Source organism: Natator depressus, chromosome 6 (assembly GCF_965152275.1).
Source record: "Natator depressus isolate rNatDep1 chromosome 6, rNatDep2.hap1, whole genome shotgun sequence".
NCBI lineage: Eukaryota > Metazoa > Chordata > Testudines > Cheloniidae > Natator > Natator depressus.
This window is the reverse complement of record NC_134239.1, coordinates 119740308-119762048: the sequence shown is the minus strand read 5'-3', so window position 1 is coordinate 119762048 and position 21741 is coordinate 119740308.

The window sequence follows — 21741 nt, the reverse complement described above, 5'->3', positions numbered from 1 at the left end:
GTCTGCAGTCTGTGAAACTTTGCCTTGCTGAGTTCTCAGAAAGTGGGTCAGAGTGCAGGAAGCGGACTGGCTGGATGCCACCTCCTTCTGCTGAAATGGTGCTGGGGAGGTGGGGGGGATGGAGAGGAAAGGGAGCAGGTGAAAACAATACCCACAATAATAGATCAATGCATTGCACCTCATGTTAATTGTCTTTGACCTTGTTGAGACTAAAAGGTTCTCACTCCACATACTTCGGTGAGCTGTTGATCAAAACGCAGCCGCACAAGCCTGAGTTTCCACAACACCAGACCCTGTGGCCAAAGGGAGATGCTTGGTGATGGGGAAGCCTGAATGTGGGACATGACGTAACAAACTGGCTGTCAGGAGAAGCTCGTCCCAACTGTCTGAAGTCAAGCAGAGCTCAAATCCCCAGCCCGGCAGTCACTTTGTAATGATCTCACCACCACAGGCTCCGAGTGGGGAAAAGAAGGTAGGGCCTTCATCCGCAAAAGAACATGGTTCTGCCACATGAGCTAAATCAGGTATTCCTTTCATTGGGAGTAGTACCTGGCTGTTATTGTCTGTGGGCCATCTGTTACAGGGGGATATGACACGCACTTTGCCCGTGTGTTACATATTAGGACCTGCCCTACGTTCGCACGGTGCTCCTGGCCATCTCCCCATTTGTTTCAAGGAGAACTAGCATGTAACAGAGTCTCCACTCAGCCAGTTGATGTTAGCTCAGTCAGGCCTCCTCAGAAATTATGTCCACAAGCCCAATCTCCAGCACTTCCCTAGCTACGCAGCCTTGCCAGCAGTAGGTGATTACATCAGTGACCTCACAGAGGCTTGGGGGCAGGTGAAGAGTCCCAACAAGGGGGGTGAAGGAGGCAGTGGCCCTGTCCCCAGAGCAGTGGGCTTCCTGGAATGCCATAGATGGCCCTGCTGCTCTGTGTGTCTTGTTCACATACAAGACCTTGAAATTATGTCCCTCTGAACCCTTCTAATCTCGTTATTGTGCAGCACCTTCATTTATGTTTTACCCCATTTAACTACAAGATGTTTCAGCCCCGTACATAGACATTCACACCAACTCGTAGCAGGGTGCTCCCTGCCCTGCCTTTTGCACTCAACTGAGTGCCATGTGAAGGCATGGCCACGCTGCACTGGTAACTCAGGCTCAGACTCAAGTTTAAGCCCAACCATCCACACACAAATCTTTCTGACTGGGTCAGAAAGCCCTTCGGACCTGGACCCATGGACCCACCTGGAGGCGGGTAGGAGGCGGGAGTTGAGTCCGAGTCCTGCTGTGACAAAGGTCCAAGCCCCTCTCTTTTTTATTTGTCATCTTGTTTTTGAACCTTTAAGGGGTCACATTTTCTGGCTTTTCTTCCCAAGCCTGGAGGGCTAGAAACGTAAATTTTTATTTCAAACGAAAGCTGAGATTCTCATGTAATCACATGACTCCAGGACTGGGGCTTTAAGAAAAGCACCAAATGGCATGGGACTCATGATAAAATTGTGAGAGTTGGTGATGTGGCATGGTGCTTCTGTGAAAGGTTTTGGGGGGAAAGCAGCAGAATTTAGGGGTCTGTGCTGGGGTGGGGCTTCCCAGTGTGGAAGTAGCTCAAGCCACAGACCCAAGTCAGGAGGTCTGTGTAGTGCAGTATGAATGTGTTAGCATGTCTCTGAGACCTGGGTCCAGCAATTGTAAGCCCAGGTTTACAACGCACTGTGAATGCTCGAACGTGGGCTTGGAAACACGTGCGGCTCCCACAGCTCCAGATTTACAAGGCAGTGTAGACATACCCTAGCTCTGTGTATCAGTGTATCTTGTGTTCTCATTGCACTCCATTCCGGTACCGGGTTTACAATGGTACCGGGCCCACGCTCAAAACAGGCCCTGGCCTGGCCCACTCCACTTGCGCTGTGCTCGGAGCAGCTGGCTCCTCTCTACCCCCCAACTCCTCCACCCCCACCGCTTGCTCCTTTTGGCCGGCTGGACTGCTGGCCCAGGGCTCCTTTCAACCCCCAGCCTCGCTCTCCGGCTCCTCCCTGCCCCTTGGCTGCTCCCGCCTGCCCACTGCTTGCTCCTCTCAGGCAGCATGGCAACCAGCTGAGGGCTCCTCTCTGCCCCCGTCACCAGCAGGCAGCCGCCAGCGGAGCTGAGGGCAGAGAGGAGCCCCCAGCCCTGTCGACCTGTGACCATCCGTTTCCCGCTCCCCGGGGGCAGGCCTTTCCTTGCCACTTTGCACAAGAGCAGCGGGCTGGGGAAGTTGGCGCCTGCCTCCCCCCACGCCCATGCAAGGAAATGCCTCCTCTGTCACGGTCACCACCAGCACCAGGCGGGTAGGGCTGGGTGGGGCCCTGGGAGACGGGGCCACTCTGTGCTCCCAAGCTTCAGCTGTCTTGCCCCCTCGCACTGTGCTGGGATGGGGGATCTCTGCTCTGCACTGTCTCAGCAGGGCCAGGGGGCAGGGCGTGGGGGAGTGGGTCTGTGGCGGGGGATGCTGGGCAGTGGGGGAGGTTTGTGTGTTTTGGGGTGCTAGGCGGTAGGGGTCTGTTAGAGGGGTGCTGTGTAGTTGTGGTGGGGCTGTGGGGAAGGGCAGTGGGGGTGGGGGAGATCTGTGTGTGTTGGGGTGCTAGGGAGTGGAGGTTCTGTGTGGGGTTCTGGGCAGTTGTGGGGGAGCTGTGGGCAGGAGGCTCTGGGCAGGGGTGCTGGTGTGCAGGGCACTGTGCATTTGTGGGGCACAAGTGCTGGACATAGCAGGGCTGGGGGGTGCTGGGTGGGGGGGCCTGCGTGGCATGGACCCACCCCCAAAGGGAAGGGGCACATGCGCAGAACAGGGCCGGGGGCCAGTGTCCATCTGGCGTCTGCCAGTTTGTAAACAGTGCCCTCGCGCTGGGCGGAGCGGGACTGCCCCTGCCACGCCATGCCCCATTCCCCTGGCCGGCCCCTCGCTCTGGGGACCGACCTCCCCATGCCATGCTCCATTGCCCCCATGGGGGCCCCCACGCCATGCTCCATTGCCCCCAGGGGGGCCCACAAATATGTTTGGCGCCAGGCCCACAAAAGATTCATCCAGCCCTGCTCTGTTCCCAAGTACCTGGGCACCTGTGCTGTGCATTCCCCATGTTAGAGATGGCCGGGTGACCTTTGGACCTCCTGGAGACAACGTCTTCTGTTAAAAACCTACCAGGGGATCCCCTCTTCACCTCGCACCCTATTCTCTTCTAGCTGGGTTCTTCCACCAACCTTTCCTATTCTCCTACCCTGCCCAGAACCCCAGCTTTATGATGACTCTGATTCAGCTACTTCAGCACATGCTCAGCTTTAAGCACATGCCTAGATCCATCCTGATTCAGCAAAACACTTAAGCAGGGGCTTAGCTTTAAAACACGTTGAAGTCCCTTTGAACTCTGCATGTGCTTAAGCTTAAGTTCTTTGTTGAATCAGAGTCTGTGGGCCCAATTCCAGACCTTACGCAGGCAAAACTCCCATTGATTTTAGTGGGAATCTCTCTCTCCCTCAATAGATCAGACCCACAGTATTGTAGCAGCTGTTTTTAAGGTTTTGAAAGTACTCCAGCTCAGAGCTGGCCTGGCAAAAGACTTATTCACTTAACACAACCGGCGAGGTGTTCTCTAAATAGCCAGTGATATCTGGTCGCCCTGACAGTTTGCTTTAGGCCTATTATTTCTTAATGCATTTCACTTCCATGATGCTCTTTTTTTACATCATCAGAGGAGGAATGTTTCCTGAAGATGGTGTATTATTAGATGAAGGACAAAATTAGCTGCTAATCCTGCTGCTGCTATTATTGGCTGGCAAAGCAATATTCTCGTGGGACGTGATTGATTCATAAGTAGTGATCTGGAAAACAATGTTTCCAAAGCCAAACGTGTGATGATTTGCTTCTCCCAGCAGCATTCTGTGCAGCGTCTGTACAGCCCGACAGCAATGTAGACCTTGGCAGCCTCTTTAGTACTTTCTCACCTGTTGCACATCATATTAACTGACCCTCTCTGTGTATCTGGCAGTGGGATCATTGCTTCATTTCCCCCCATCCCCCTGCACCCAGTGGCCTCTCTGTTTTAAAGCAAGGGTGGAATTGGTATTTCACTGACCCTTGCAGTCTTCTGCCTGGGCGCACACTCACCGTTCCTCTCCCTGTATCCAGAGCGGCCCCTCTGTTACACTCACGGCTCCACTCCTTGTGTCTGACAGCTGGGCTACTGCTCCTTCACCTTTGTATTAGGTGGGGCTGCTTAGCTGCCCCATGGCCTCTGTGAGGTCACTGGTATAGTCACCCCCTGTATTTGGTGGGGCTGCTTAGCTGTCCCCCTAGGTCTCTGTGAGGTCATTGATATACCCACCCTCTGCTCACCTGCCCCATCCTTTAGCACTCATATGGAAGATAAGCTTAGATTCCCTTGGAAAAATGATAAGGGCCTGACTGTGTAACCTGTACTCCCATTGGTTAGCACACAGTTATGCAAGGAGTTTCTATTGACTTCAGAGGGACTATTCACATGCATTCAGTGCTCACCAGCATAAGTGAAGGATGTGGAATTGTGCTTAGAGGGTCAGAATCTGTTCCTACCAAAGTCACTGGGAGTTCTGCTGTACTTGAGAACTTGCTGACTGGGAGGGGAAAGCCCCTGAAGGCAGGCATTGTCCTTGGACAGCAGGACAGAAGAGAATTTGGCTAGGCTAAGCCAACCCATGTATCATGTACATCCTTAGAGACGTTTCAAGTGAAGTTGCTGAGTCTTAGATTTACAACCTCGATGGCTGAGTGTGCACAAGCTCTTTGGCTGGTAGGCGGCTGTTCTGTTTTTGTCTTAAAATCATAAAAGTAAATCAGCCACTGATGAAGGATTTAAGCATGCCGTCCGGTTCTGCTCTCCAAGGCCCCACGTTTTCAGTGAATTTGAGAAATGCAAAGACTCTGGGCTTGCTTCCAGTTCAGTGGGATAAACAAGAAGTGACAGACGGGCTATCGTCTGTGGAGTGCTGATTGTCCTTTAACACAGAAACCTGCAGCTGACTCTGGACAGAACAGAAAAACAGGAAAACTGTGAATGGAGATGGCTTTCTTTGAAGGGCTTGCAAAATGCCATGGTTTTTTAAAGGTGGCCTGTAAGGGATTAGGGAAAACATAGGGCTTGTTGACCTTTTTCATCTTTAGGGTGTATAAAGAATGCCTGAGGTTTTGTTTTTCAGATATTTTCCCCTGTGTTTTTACCTTGGCAATATTATTATTAATTATTGATTTATATTAATGTAGTGCTGTCAAGGTTCCTTCCCCACTCTGAATACTAGGGTACAGAGGTGGGGACCCGCATGAAAGACCCCCTAAGCTTATTCTTACCAGCTTAGGTTAAAACTTCCCCAAGGCACAGATTTCTTCCTTGCCTTGGGAACCAGCTTAGATTAAAACCTGGTACGCTGCCACCACCAAGCGATTTAACAAAGAATCTGGAAAGAGACCACTTGGAGACGTCTTCCCCCAAAATATCCCCCCAAGCCCTTACTCCCCCTTTCCTGGGGAGGCTTGAGAATAAACAAGATGAGCACAAACCAGCCTTCGATTTTTAAGACCCAAAAAAACCAATCAGATTCTTAAAAAATAGAACTTTATTAGAAGAACAAAACAAAGATAAACGAAACACTCTGTAAAATCAGAATGGAAGATAATCTCACAGGCAGTCAGATTCAAAACATAGAGAATCCCTCTAGGCAAAAGTTACAAGTTAAGTTACAAAAAGAAACAAAAACAGGAATACACATTTCCTCCAGCACAGCGAATTTACAAGTCAAAACAAAGAAAACCTAACGCATTTTCTAGCTAGATTACTTACTAACTTTACAGGAGTTGGAGGGCTTGCATCCTTGATCTGTTCCCAGCAAAGGTATCACACAGACAGACAAAAGCCTTTTTCCCTCCCTCCAGATTTGAAAGTATCTTGTCCCCTTATTGGTCATTTTGGGTCAGGTGCCAGCGAGGTTACCTTAGCTTCTTAACCCTTAACAGGTGAAAGGATTTTGCCTCTGGCCAGGAGGGTTTTATAGCACTGTATACGGAAAGGTGGTTACCCTTTCCCTTTATATTTATGACAAGTGCCCAGAGGCCCTAGTCACAGAGCAGGACCCCATTGTGCTAGGCACCACACAAAGACAGTCCCTGCCCCTGATGGGCTTACAAGCTAAGTACAAGACAAGAGACAGCAAATGGTTACAGACAGACTGACAGAGGCTTACCAAGAAACAATGAGACAATATTGAGCAGCAGTGGGCTCTGCACATTGGCAGCCTAGTATCAGGAATGCCAAATTGAGTCTTCCATGGTTTTTCCGGGACCTCTCTGGGAGGTCTCAGCAATGTTTGCCATAAACTCTAACGCTTTAACTGAAGGTGCATGGGTGATAAATCTTGAACAAAGACTCTCTTTATCCAAAATGCTAATTAGGCCTTGGAGTTTAATAAGTGTAAACCAAAGGCTAAGGGCCAGCTCTGGGGTATTAGTAAAGAGGCCTAAAGCTTTCCATGCAGGTGGATGAGGAGTGTGCAGAGTCTAGGGCTCCCCATAGCCCCTACTAGTATTTGGGCCAGCACAAAAAAGGGTAGAGAATAAGACGTAGAATATCTTATTGCCCTTATATAAATGCCTGGTACACCCACATCTTGAATACTGTGTACAGATATGGTCCCCTCATCTCAAAAAAGATATACTGGCATTAGAAAAGGTTCAGAAAAGGGCAACTAAAATGATTAGGGGTTTGGAATGGGTCCCATATGAGGAGAGATTAAAGAGGCTAGGACTTTTCAGCTTGGAAAAGAGGAGACTAAGGGCGGATATGGTAGAGGTATATAAAATCATGAGTGGTGTAGAGAAAGTAAATAAGGAAAAGTTATTGACTTGTTCCCATAATATAAGAACTAGGGGCCACCAAATGAAATTAATGGGCAGCAGGTTTAAAACAAATCAAAGGAAGTTCTTCTTCACTCAGCGCACAGTCAACCTGTGGAACTCCTTGCCTGAGGATGTTGTGAAGGCTAGGACTATAACAGGGTTTAAAAGAGAACTGGATAAATTCATGGAGGTTAAGTCCATTAATGGCTATTAGCCAGGATGGCTAAGAAATGGTGTCCCTAGCCTCTGTTTGTCAGAGGGTGGAGGTGGATGGCAGGAGAGAGATCACTAGATCATTACCTGTTAAGTTCACTCCCTCTGGGGCACCTGGCATTGGCCACTGTCGGTAGACAGGATACTGGGCTGGATGGACCTTTGGTCTGACCCAGTATGGCCATTCTTATGTTCTTAACTGGACCAGTGCACTGGCCAATGTACATTGCCCCAATTATAGGGATGGCCCAGGAACAGTCCACATGGAAAGCTGTAGGGTGGGGGGCAAGAGGCAGACTGTGATTCTCTGAGTCTTGATTTTCTTCCCAATCTGTTCCATGCATGGGACCTAGCCTAGCAACGCCACAATTTAGCCAACATTCTTTTAAACTCACTAAGAAAACCCTTCTCTCATTTGCTCAGATTTCGCTCTTTCGGCTCTTGTGATGTCATCACTTCACTTGCCCGCTAGTCTTCACTGGGGTGGATCGTCAGCTGGTGTATCTTGTCCGAGCTCCATTGCTTCCAATAGCAATGTATTACGCCAGCTGTAGCCCTGCTCCTTCCTGCCCAGACAGGCCTGATTTCTCATGTAAAAAAACAAGCCAAAACTAAAATCTTTGAAAAAAACAAAGCACCCATTTAGTCAGCCAACCTTGTAGCCTTCTGTAGCCATCATATAGAAACGACACAGGGATGAAAACCCATTTTTCTTTTCCCTTACTGGTCTGCTTTAAAGCACTTTGAATGACCAGCAGGTGCAGATTTCTGATCTGCACCCAAATACCGTGCTTTTACATACACAGACATACCCACCAAGGGCCTGATTCCAATCCGACATATGCCAGCAAGGAAGCATTGCTAAGTAGCTTCAAAAGTGCCTCCATGCCAAATCCTAGGAGATGTTGAGCACTCAGTATCTGGTCCCACATAGATGAGAACAACACAAATAAAGAGGTCCGAAATCTGTCATATGAGAGAGTCTGAAAATGGTTAAACTAACATATGAGAGGAGATACGTGGGGTGCATTTGACCATCACGGCAACAGCTAATAGCAATGAAAAATGCAAACAATAATTGAAGCAGACAGGCACTGACTTGTATACTGTACAAGTGAGCCATTCTGTGTTAATGAGGGTGTTGTGGTGAAGGTACTGGCCTGGGATGCAGGGGATCTGCGTTCAATTCCCTGCTATGATCTTTGAGCAAATCTCTTAGTCTCTGTGTGCCTTACTTCCGTCTCTTGTAAAATGGGGATAATAGCACTTCCTTCGTCTGCCTTTTCAGCTTAGATGGTGAGCTCTGTGGGACAAAGGGTATCTCTTACCCTGTGTGTGTACAGCCCTGTGACCCAAGGACCTCTTATTCCAACTGGGTAGAAGGCATGGGGGTACATAGGAGTTACCTGGATCCCCTGGGTCTGGTATCTACATACTAGCCACCCAAAGGGTCATGTAAGGTCTCTAATGAAAGCCTGTTTCACACTGGTCATCACAATCATTTTGAGATGCATGGGTGGAGAATATGTGAAGAGTTATGTATACATACTACAAATTATGTTCTCTAAGATCTGTGAGGTCAGACAGGTCACCAAAAGGCAAGCCACATACTCCTGGCAGAGAAAGGGGAAGAAACATTTGCCTCTCTCTGGCTGGTCCTGTGCAAATTAAGGATTGTATGGTTCCCAAGGCATGCCCAAGTACGGTCTGAGTAAAATGTTGATCAATTGATTGTGGGGGCTAGAGGAAAAGAAAGCAGCAGGGGGTTTCGTGTCTCAGAGTAAGACAATGAACTGTTGGAACTGTATCTGGGGTGCAGATGAACCCCCCATTATCCTTCCATCTGTGAAGACAAGCTGCCAATGGGGTCCCTAGCACAGTGGGGCCCCAATCTTGATTGGAGCTTTGAGACACCAATGTCATACAAATCGTAAATATGGGTCTGTATTCAGAGTAGCAGCCGTGTTAGTCTGTATTCACAAAAGAAAAGGAGTACTTGTGGCACCTTAGAGACTAACAAATTTATTTGAGCATAAGCTTTCATGAGCTACAGCTCACTTCATCGGATGCATTAAGTGGAAAATACAGTGGGGAGATTTATATACATAGAGAACATGAAACAATGGGTGTTACCATACACACTGTAATGAGTGATCACTTAAGGTGAGCTACTACCAGCAGGAGAGCGGGTGAGGGGGGGAAAACCTTTTGTAGTGATAATCAAGGTGGGCCATTTCCAGCAGTTGACAAGAACGTCTGAGGAACAGTGGGGGGGGAGAGGGGGGAAACAGTTTTACTTTGTGTAATGACCCATCCACTCCCAGTCTCTATTCAAGCCTATGTTAATTGTATCCAGTTTGCAAATTAATTCCAATTCAGCAGTCTCTCCTTGGAGTCTGTTTTTGAAGTTTTTTTGTTGAAGAATTGCCACTTTTAGGTCTGTAATCGAGGGACCAAAGAGATTGACGTGTTCTCCAACTGGTTTTTGAATGTTATAATTCTTGACGTCTGATTTGTGTCCATTTATTCTTTTACGTAGAGACTGTCCAGTTTGACCAATGTACATGGCAGAGGGGCATTGCTGGCACATGATGGCATATATCACATTGGTAGATGTGCAGGTGAATGAGCCTCTGATAGTGTGGCTGATGTGATTAAGCCCTATGATGGTGTCCCCTGAATAGATATGTGGACAGAGTTGGCAATGGGCTTTGATGCAAGGATAGGTTCCTGGGTTAGTGGTTCTGTTGTGTGGTGTGTGGTTGCTGGTGAGTATTTGCTTCAGGTTGGGGGGGCTGTCTGTAAGCAAGGACTGGCCTGTCTCCCAAGATTTGTGAGAGTGATGGCTCGTCCTTCAGGATAGGTTGTAGATCCTTGATGATGCGTTGGAGAGGTTTTAGTTGGGGGCTGAAGGTGATGGCTAGTGGCGTTCTGTTATTTTCTTTGTTGGGCCTGTCCTGTAGTAGGTGACATCTGGGTACTCTTCTGGCTCCGTCCATCTGTTTCTTCACTTCAGCAGGTGGGTATTGTAGTTGTAAGAACGCTTGATAGAGATCTTGTAGGTGTTTGTCTCTGTCTGAGGGGTTAGAGCAAATGCGGTTGTATCGTAGAGCTTGGCTGTAGTCAATGGATCGTGTGGTGTGGTTTGGATGAAAGCTGGAGGCATGTAGGTAGGAATAGCGGTCAGTAGGTTTCCGGTATAGGGTGGTGTTTATGTGACCATTGCTTATGAGCACCATAGTGTCCAGGAAGTGGATCTCTTGTGTGGACTGGTCCAGGCTGAGGTTGATGGTGGGATGGAAACTGTTGAAATCATGGTGGAATTCCTCAAGGGCTTCTTTTCCATGGGTCCAGATGATGAAGATGTCATCAGTGTAGCGCAAGTAGGTCTGTATGGATTTTTTTCCTCAAAGTGGCTGAAGAAAGGAATGGGGTGAAATTCTGGCTGCCTTGAAGATAATTGTGAGTTTTGTCTTTGACTTCAATGGGGTCAGGATTTCACTCCTGGGGGTTAAAGCCACAGGAAACCATATCTTTCCCTCGCTGTTTCCACTGAGGGATGGATTCCCTTTCTCTGGGTGATTAACGGAATTCGTCACCACCAGCTCTGATGCTGAGAAAGCAGATCTAATGTGTGTATAGGAGACTCTGTAGAAGAAGCAAATTGAGCAGCCCCGGAATACGAGCAGCCTGAGGGCATGTGACATTCATCCTCCCCCGGCTCTGGCAATAGATTATGTATAGTACAGATGCATTATCCTTTCCCGGCATGTTTATTCACACCAGCCTGAGATTCTTTAAAAGCTGCAAAACGTTGGCTTGGCACAATGTTACATCAAATAACATCGCGTCATTTACATGGGGAGGGGGATGTCTGCTATAAAAAGAAGTCATCGTGGAGAGGCAGCGAAGTATTGGCTCACCCCTAGAAGCTCTGTAATGATAACAAAGGAAAGCTGGAGGGTGGGGAGAAGGGAAAACCCCACTTTGCCTTCTTGCTCAGCAGCAGCGATGCCCGCACCATTTGGAAACGTTTCTCAGACACTTCGGAGTCACTTTCACCATGCTGGGCTGTGCTCCTTTCCTCCGCTATGGCCAGGAGGGCCTAGCATTGTGCCTTTCAACCTTTGTTTAAACCGGATTGGATTGCACGGTGTCAGCAGACCTACCACCTTGGAACACCCATTGGGGACGTCTACGCTGACGCCCCTGGCGATGGTGCGTAGGGTACACGTCGCCACCCGCTGCAGTGGAAAGCAGGCTGCGTCCATACTGCAGTGTGTAGCCACGTGTTAGTGAAAGGCTCTGGCATGGGGGAGGCAGCAGGGAAAGGCTCAGCCCCTGCCAGAGCTTTTCCTCCCACCGGAGCCTTTCCCTGCAATGGGGGATGGGCTTGGGAAGCAGTGGGACTCTGCTAAAAGCAGTGTGGCTGGAGAGGCACAGCTTAGTAGAGAGCTGCATAGGCAGGTCCCTCTCGCGTGTCTTTACTTGCCTAAACAGTGCCAACACTGCTATGTATACCTGTGCTGGGGGACTATCCATGTATGTACGCTACATGCTGCTGAGAGAAGCCTTAGAATAGACTAACTGAGAGAGAATGGTGTGGCACAGACATGCCCAAGCACGTGCGTCTGACCATCTTCTCAACATTTCGCTGAAGGAGGCTGTGTGTGGTCTCTGCCAAAAGCTAAGGACTAGCTGATTGTGACGGTTATTGCAAGACGGTTGTAGGCGACATGGGCGCCGACTCTGTGGGTGCTCCAGGGCTGCAGCACCCACGAAAAAAAAGCGGGCCCCACCGATCAGCTCCTCTCCCTCCTCCCCAGTGCCTCCGGCCTGCTGTTGATCAGCTGTTCAGCGGCAGGCAGGAGGTGCTGTGGGGGGAGAGGGAGAAGTGGGGCAGGAAGAGGCAGAGTGAGGGTGGGGCATGCTCAGGGGAGGGGGCAGAGTGGGGGTGGGAAGAAGTGTGGTGGGGCCTTGTGGGTAGGGGTGGACTGTGAGCGGGACCTGGGGCAGAGCAGGGGTCGAGCACCCCCAGAGAAATCAGAAAGTCGGCACCTGTGGTAGGCGAGACAATTTTAGAGCCATGGAACATGCAGGTGATTGCGTTCCAAAACTGTTGGAAGTGAAATAGGCCCCTGAAATGGGCGAGTCTCAAAGCTGAATCAGTCAACACTGAGAACAATCTACATCCTTTGCCCCAGCGGGGCCCTGTGTTTATAGTCTCGGGCAGAAGCAGACTTGAGCATTTACGAAGTCAAAAGAACCTGAAGAAAAGTCTCTGAGTCGGAGGGCCCCCTGGGCTGAGAGACAATGGTCTGTAACTGTATGTAAGCAGGGTCTGAATGAGCTCTCCTCTGACATCTAGTGAGGAGCTGGGGAAGAGGACTGCAGGAGCCGACCTTGTTTGCATGGACACACCCATGCTGCCTGGGTGCTCAGCATGATGGGATTGCTTTGCCCAGATGATCACTTTTGGCTGGTGTTGGATCACAAATCACTTTGTTATTGGGGCGGGGGTACTAAAGGGTTATTACCCTTGTTATGTGAATCATGGGCAGCAGAACTCTGCTTGGCATGCCCTGATTGAGGGAATCACCCTCAACTAAACAGCACTTGCTAGGTAGGGGACAAGGGTGCCACAGCCCAGTGAAGTTGAGAGAGGGTGGAGGTAGGTATTTGTCTGTGGTGGGTTTGGTCATAAGTACTGTTTGATCTATTTTCTCCTCTCTCTCTGTGGTATAATAGTAGTGTTGATTAAGACTCAGTTGAGAGTCTTGTTACATGACTATAGAGCTGAAATTATGGATAACCAGGTGTAAGCATTAGGGACAGTGTCTCTGATGCATAAGGCTGCCCAGTCTGCACTAGTAGTGAGGCTTCCCTACTGACAGCTGTGTTAAGTGGTGGGACCTCAAGATATCCCATAAGGTGGAGCAGTGAGTGGCTGGCAGGGCAACTGATGCCACAGCGAGCACCTGGACAGCAGAGTGAGCAAGGTGGGTGGGAGGTGAGGTCACGCAGATGCACCTCTGAACTCTGGGTCTTCACTGACCAAGGACAACAACTGTGAGTGGAGTGGGGTGGGGTGGGGTGGAGGGAGAAGGGAGGGGCATGTTAAAGGAACTTTTGGTTGCTGGACTTAAGAACCTGAGGCAAAAGGATACTGCCCAGCCTACTCTGGGGTGGGTCTTAGAATCATAGAATATCAGGGTTGGAAGGGACCTCAGGAGGTCATCTAGTCCAACCCCCTGCTCAAAGCAGGACCAATCCCCAATTAAATCATCCCAGCCAGGGCTTTGTCAAGCCTGACCTTAAAAACTTCTAAGGAAGGAGATTCCACCACCTCCCTAGGTAACGCATTCCAGTGTTTCACCACCCTCCTAGTGAAAAAGTTTTTCCTAATATCCAACTTAAACCTCCCCTGCTGCAACTTGAGACCATTACTCCTTGTCCTGTCATCTCCTACCACTGAGAATAGTCTAGAACCATCCTCTCTGGAACCACCTCTCAGGTAGTTGAAAGCAGCTATCAAATCCCCCCTCATTCTTCTCTTCTGCAGACTAAACAATCCCAGTTCCCTCAGCCTCTCTTCATAAGTCATGTGTTCCAGACCCCTAATCATTTTTGTTGCCCTCTGCTGGACATTTTCCAATTTTTCCACATCCTTCTTGTAGTGTGGGGCCCAAAACTGGACACAGTACTCCAGATGAGGCCTCACCAATGTCGAATAGAGGGGAACGATCACGTCCCTCGATCTGCTGGCTATGCCCCTACTTATACATCCCAAAATGCCATTGGCCTTCTTGGCAACAAGGGCACACTGTTGACTGTTGTCTTTTGCTTGTGGTTTTATGTTTATGAATCCTGCTTGCAGCATTTCCCCAAATTAATGTCGGGTGACTTCCCTCCTTTTATTAAAAGTTTCTTTCTACACTCAGACTCAGTGCTTGCAAGAGGGGAAGTATTGCCTCTTAGAGGCACCCAGAGGTGGTGTGTAATTATCCCAGGATACTGGGTGGGGGCTTGAGCCAGTTCTGTGCTGAAGAGGAACCCCTAGGTATTGAACCCGGCCCTGGTTGCTGCTGACTCCAACTGGCAGATGGGTTACACGTAAAAGAAAAGAGGGCACAAATGTTACCTATTATGGAGGACATACTCTGCCAATTTGAGTGTCTCGGCTCTCTGGACTGGACAAGCACTGAAAGGTCTGACCACTGGGTGAGAAATACATTACTGGACAGGAAAGCTACTTGTTAATACATATAGGCAGTGATGAGCTGCCAAAATCTTAACGGGTTCCCTCCTCACCCCACAAGGGGGTCATTGCCCACCCAGACCCCCGAGGACTCCTGCCCCATCCAACCCCCCCGTGTTCACTGACCCCCCCCCAGGACCCCTGCCCCATCCACCCCTGTCCCCTGACTGCCCCCAGAACCGGGCAGGAGGGTCTCGTGGGCCACCGTAGTGGGTGCCCACCCCACCCCTAAGAGCCAGAGGCACCTGCCGGGGGGCGAGGTGGGGAGTCCCGGTGGTGCTTACCTGGGGAAGCTCCCAGGAAGCATCTGGCAGGTCCCTCTGGCTCCTAGGGGTGGGGGAGCATAGCTGGGGGGGGAGCAGGGGGAGTGGCCACTCCCCCACTGATCACATCAAAAGTGGCGCCTTAGGCGCTGACTTCCTGGGTGCTCTGGGGCTGGAGCACCCATGGGGAAAATTGGTGGATGCAGAGCACCCACCAGCAGTTCCCTGCCCCACCCCTGGCCCCAGCTTACCTCATCTCCGCTCTGCCTCCACCTCCTCCCCTGAACCCACCACCCCGTTCTGCTTCTCCGCACTCCCCCTTCCCCCCCGGCTTCCCGCGAATCAGCTGTTTGACGGGAACCCGGGGAGGGCTGAGAAGCAGGCCGTGGCTTCCCGCTCAGGCCGAGGGTGGCGGAGGTGAACTGGGGTGGGGAGCGGTTCCCCTGCACACCCCACCCACCCCGGGTTACCTGCTGCGGTGCGGGCAGCCCTCCTCACCCCTCCCCCCTCGCCCGAGCTCACCTCCGCTCTCCCTCTCTGGGCCTGAGTGGGAAGCTGCCGCTTGCTTCTCAGCCCACCCCGGCTTCCTGCGCGAACAGCTGATTCACGAGAAGCCTGCGGGGGTAGAGAAGCAGAGCGGGGCGGCGCATTCAGGGGAGGAGGCGGAGCGGAAGTGAGCTGGGGCTGGGGGTGGGGCGGGGAGCTGCCGGTGGGTGCTCTGCACCCACCAAATTTTCCCCTTGGGTACTCCAGGGCTGAAGCACCCCTGGAGTCGGTGCCTAAGGTGCCGCTTTTGGCCAGCTAAAGCTAGAAGCCCTTTTAGAACCGGTTGTCCCTCGCGGAACAACCGGTTCTAAAAGGGCTTCTAAATTTAACAACCGGTTCTAGCGAACCGGTGCGAACTGGCTCCAGCTCACGACTGCATATAGGCTGCAGATTGTGAGTTCCATTTTTCTTTTACCTATATCATTGTTTCCAAATCCTTACTTTTATTGGAATCTTTCTCTCAAGCTCTGTTAAATAAATTTCAATTTGGTTTTACTATAGACATAACTAAGTGCCTTGTGCTCAGGAGAGTGTAGCACTGAGGTGAAACAAACCAGTAAGCTGGGGTGCTCTGTTTCCATGGAGGCAGGAGATTGGTGTACATTTTGGATGTCCAGGAGATCAGGGACTGGGCACTCAAGTGTAAGAAGGGGTGTGCTAATTGCTAGGCTGTAAAGGGAAATAACGGCACTTACAAAGCCTGGAGTGGAGCACTGGTGTTGCCAGCAGTCAACTGTTGGCGTTCCCCTGAGATCTCATCCACTGGGTTCCATAAGAACTCAGTTTGACTCCAGTCTCGTAACTCAGGTTCATCACAGCAAAGCTACCGTGTTGGCCTATATAAACCCTACGCTGGGCCGTAAGGCATTAAAGAACAGTACTGGGACCAGCTAGCCCTGCCCCTGCAACACTGCAGAGCATGCTCCAGCTGGAAAAGAGGTTGAAAAGGGAGCAGCCCAGCTCAGAAGGGGGAGGCGGGAAGACCTACCCTGATGGCTCCTGACAAGGGTGCCGGAGGAGTGTCCTTGAAGGAATGCTACTATATACTGGACCTAGTTGGGGCTGATGGTTTGGCTGCCTTATCTTATCTTTTCTTTTCTTTGCCTGGATGCTGGGAGAGGAAAGCAGCAGTAGGAAGTGACCCAGGAAGGGTCACTCACAGGGCACCTTTGGGGACCAGACTCTGTTAACCCTCCTTGGGCCCTGGATCGGAATATGATGGAGTGGGTGGACCCAGGATCCCCTGGCACTACAGGAGGGACCCAAACCACCGGCCTATCTCATCAGAACACTCATGAAAGGAAGACCGGGACTACAAGATCTACCCACTGAGAAGGGGCACTATGTACACTAACCACTAGGCTACCTAACCCACCAAGAACTCTATTACAGCTACACTGAGTTGCTCAGACTCATGCATAGGGGATCGGTATAGGATGTACCGCACGTCCAAAGTTACATGGCAACCCTTTTCCTTTATACACACTTACCCATGACATTGCATTTACTATACACTACATCACACGTTCTGTGATTGGCTTGGTCACTTTGTAGGAACCAATTGCTGTGCAGCACGCACAACTTCCTCTTTACCTCATCTTATATTGTGGGCTTATCTTATCCATTGTTATCTTGTCCACTGTAAATGGTTCCCTGGGTGTCCCCCCTTGTCTTTGCTAGTCCAGACATTCCGTTTCCAGTCTGCTGATTCCCTTTACTCCCTAATCCTGTCTCCCAAGAAGTGAGCCTCATCCATGTCCAGTCACCCATGTCAAGCCAGGCCTACCGCAATCAGTGGAGAGAGTTTTCCTTGGTGAGCAGGTGGTCGCAACTGACCTGGGTTAACCCTGAAAAGTGTCACCAGTGGATACATACAATGGGTACATTTCTGCAAAGGGATCTGCGGCGTTCTGTCGGTGTGCATTAATGGGTAACTGTGTTTGCAGTGCCTATACCATATACAGCTCACCACTGCTCAGCACAAAGGGGTGTGTTTTGCACATGCTCATGCATGGAGTGCAGGTGTAGCGGGGTAGACACCCGCTCCTGCCCTGAAGGGCTGAAAAGCCAGCCCTTGGAGTGGGCTGGGTCTGTGGGCTAGAAGCTGGGCTGATTGGGGGAGTAGCCGCAGCTGGGCCACTCCCCAATCAGGCCGCAGCTGGCCTGTATAAGAAGGCCAGGGCAGCCAGGAGTAGTAACACACACACTCACACTCTCTCTGCCTTTAGAGGAGATAGGGCATGGCTGCTGCGGAGCTTGACAGCGTACTTGAGGTGGAGCAGGACTGGGGGAAGGCCAGAGGGGCTGGGGAGCTCCGGCCTGGAAACCCTGCAGGCCAGATAGGTCCTGGGGTTGCAGGGGGCAGCCCACGGGTAGGCAGAGGCAGCAGGTCCAAACCCCTTCGCCTGTGATGAGTGGCTGATATGCTGCAGTCTGCCCAGGGAGCGGGGCTAAGTGAGGACTGGCAGTAGCCAAGACTGAGGTGAAGTGGAGATTGTGGGTGGGGAGACCCCAAGACTGAGGGGTTACTGCCAGAGGGGCAGCACCCCAGACAAAAGGGCACCAGGTCCTGGAGGGACATGGGGGGGCCAGTGACAGGTGGATCACCAGAGGGCAGAGGGGGCTCTGGAGGCTGGAACTCTAAGTCCCCGAGACGACCAGCAGGAGGCGCTGCCGGGTGAGTCTGAGCCCAGTTACAGCCCCCAAGGGAGCACATCTGCACCTCAAGCTATTCAACATGTTTTAATGATGATGTGTGCACATGTGTATGTATGTGAGTTTTTAGGCTGGGCTTTTCAAAGGTATTTGGGTGCCGAACTGCCTTAGCTCTTTGCAAATCCCAGCCCTAATGCTTTAAGCACAGGCTGCAGGACTGCCAGTCCCCAGAGTTCAAAATATCCTGAGTCAGTCTTCACAATTCAGGAGAGCAGCTTACAATCATGAGATTACAAAAAATAATTCTGTTCTTTCTAAGTGTTTCCTGGTTTCTGAGTGCTCATGGCTCACACTTTCAGGCTTTTCTCTGCAACTGGGCTGGCTAAAAATGTACCCGTTTAAAAATGAAAGCTGAGCCTCTCCCCTCCTGACAGGAGGCCAGGCGCTGGGCCTTCAAGAAAACTACTAAATATTGGTGCGATTTGTGATGAAATCATGAGTGGTGGCAGCCTTGAGTCTAGCTGTCCACTGAAGGCACATTCCTTAGTAAGTGTGCTGCAGCCCCACGGCGGCCCCAGTGATGCCTGGGGAAGGCATGCTCTCTTCCTGGAGTACATGGAGGCTTTGTGGGCCGACGTGGAGTAGATCCGGTCCGTTGGGATGACGAGTGCACCTCAGGATGGCTGGAAGAAGCAGTGGGAATGCGGAGGCTGTGACTAGCTCATGGTAGGCCATTTGCAATGTGGCTCTTGGATTTCTGCAAAAGGTGTCATACTGCAGCGCTAGAGACTGGAGTCTTCTATTTGTCCATTGCCTAGGTACGTTCCCCATCCTGCCCCTCCAACATCCCTCATCCCTGACCTGCAAGGGACAAGTCGAGGGGGAAGAGGGTGGCTTTCAAATTTTAACAGTTACATTGTTTTTCTGTGTTAGACTGAAATGAAAATAACAATTAGTCTCAGGGGCACCAAATCTTTGCAGCTGTTCAGGGTTATCCATAGAGCCCCAGTCACCATAGTAACTGGGGCATCAAAAACATAATTACTTTTTTGGCTGTTTTAAAGGAAATAGGACTTCACAAATATGCATCTGCTCCTCACCCGGAATTCACATAGTCCCAGTAAAGACTGAAAGAAAAGGAGTATTGGTGGCACCTTAGAGACTAACCAATTCATTTGAGCATAAGCTTTCGTGAGCTACAGCTCACTGCATCGGATGCATAAAATGGAAAATACAATGAGGAGTAGACTGAGTAGAGAGAAGGATTTAGAAAGCAGCTTTTCATTAAAACAGGTTTATTCAACGTGATCTTTGAATGCTGAGAATACCAAACCCATTCTTAATTCTTCACTTGCCTTTTTAAATTGTCTTTGATGTTGCACATGTAAACATTGTGCTGTCCCTGCACTTGATTTGACACTGGCATCGTTGGAGGAATCATTTCCTTCCATGCCCCCTGCTGGACATTTGCTATTTTACATCCTACAGATTAAAAAAAAAAAAATGATACTGGTGCAATAAACATATGCCATCCTGTGCCAGCAGTGCCCTTCTGCCATGTACGTTGGCCAGACCGGACCGTCTCTGCGCAAAGGAATAAATGGACACAAATCTGACATCAGGAATCATCACCTTCAACAACCGGTAGGAGAACACTTCAACCTCCCTGGTCACTCAGTGAAAGATTTAAGGGTGGCAATTCTGCAACAGAAAAGCTTAACAAACAGACTCCAGCGAGAAACTGCTGAGCTTGAATTAATATGCAAACTAGATACCATTAACTTGGGTTTGAATAGAGACTGGGAGTGGCTGGGTCATTACGGGGTTCAGAGTAGCAGCCGTGTTAGTCGGCATTCGCAAAAAGAAAAGGAGGACTTGTGGCACCTTAGAGACTAACAAATTTGAGCATAAGCTTTCGTGAGCTACAGCTCACTACACGTATTGAATCTATTTCCCCATGTTAAGTATCCTCACGCCGCCTTGTCAACTGTCTAAATGGGCCATCTTGATTATCACTAAAGTTTTTTTTTCCTCCTGCTGATAATAGCTCATCTTAATTAATAAGCCTCTTACAGTTGGTATGGCAAATTCCACCGTGTGTGTGTGTGTGTGTTAGATAGATAGATAGATCTATCTATCTTCTATTCAATGTATCCAATGAAGTGGGCTGTAGCCCACGAAATCTTATGCTCTAATAAATGTGTTCTCTAAGGTGCCACAAGTACTCCTGTGGTGTTTTTTGTGTGGTTTTTTCTTTTTTCTTTTTTTTTTTTGTGGATCCAGACTAACACGACTGCTACTCTTAAACCTGCTTTATTATTATCACATTAAAAATCCTATATTAAAGGAAACTTCAGGTTGCAAAGCCAAGCATTCAAAAGCTAGGAAATGCCAGAAGTAAGGCTGCCTGTGAGGTGATATTGGTAATCTTACTGAGAGAGGGCACATCTCATACCATTTTAGGTTATTTCTGGTGATAAAGCCTGTTTTGCATTCTGCAATGTGAGTGCATGGGCGGTTGAGCATCTTGGGAGGGAAGAGAAAAGACTTGCATTGAAGGACTGGCTGAACGACCCAGGACTCTATACCAGGCAGAATTTGGTGACTACTAGTAGAAGGGGGGAGATTCTTTTGGCATGCACCCACGGGGGAAGGGAAGCTCAAATGTGGATCACACCCAAGTGTCACCTGTCATGCACATGAAAGTTCCAAAACCTCTCTCCTCTGGTACCACAGCACAACTGGTATCACTAATGATGCAGCCCCCAGTTGCCAAGACCGCCCTGTGCTGAATCAGGATGGTTTTTAACCCATGCTTAAAGTTCAGCTTGTGCTCAAATTCTTCACTGGCTCGGGGCCTCTCTCTTGTAGTAGCACGGGATGCAATACCTGGGAATTCTTAATCCTTCTGGAGCAAATTACATTAGTGGGGAGGACCAAAAAAAAAAACCTAAAAGAGGGACCCTCATTAAAAATCAACAATCCCCTCTTGCTCTCTTTTACAGTAATGATCTGTGATGGTGTGTATAAACCCCCCAGGAGGGGGTTAAAGAGCAGGCATTGCCTCAATTAGCCCCACCCTGCTACACCTGGCCTGAGAGGTGGCCCTAAAAGGAGAGAAGCCCAGCAGCTGAGCCCTGACAGGGAAGGAGAATAGACCAGTTGCTCCTGTGTTGGGACCTCAGAAGACTAAGGGCCTCTTAAGATCTTACATATTTCATCTTCCATTGTTTTATGTACAGGGCCCTAAGATTCACATGGATCCTGAGAGAGCAGGAAATGCTGTGAACAATTGTACATTTTTCTTTAATAACACTGGACCCCCTCTCCCCCTCCAACATACCTCTTGAAATCGGTTTGTATTTCTGACACGTGACTTGACTGGTTTTAGACAAACGCCAACGTGCTTGAGCTGTGACGTTAATATGCACATTGACGTGTGTACCACTGTGTGCTTGCCCAGGCCATGCATGCTGATGTTAAAGACGCATTCTAGCTGTCCCTGCTATGTTACTTTTGCAAATCGTGGCTTTGTGTGCCAACCGCTGCTACTTGAGTGGGGGTGCTAACTGGAAACGGAAAGAAAAAAGAAAAATCTTTAAAAGAAGCAGTTTTACTAGAAAAAATTCCAAAGCTCAAGCTTGGTGTGTTTTAAAAAACCCAGAGAAGCCCCCACAAGAAATGTATGAAGAGGCTGAAAAGATGATAGGGAAGGGAACAACATGGTCCATCTGGAGCTGGTAATGGTTGAAAATTTGCAAGCAGAAGGAAAGACTCGAGAAATACAGCAGCCTATTCAAAGCTGTGCAAGAAGAAAAGGTAACTATGTCTTCCAGTGACCAAGTGTCTACAGATCCTGCACTGTGGAGAAAAGCCTGATGAAACTGACAGGCAGTTTTGTGATGCT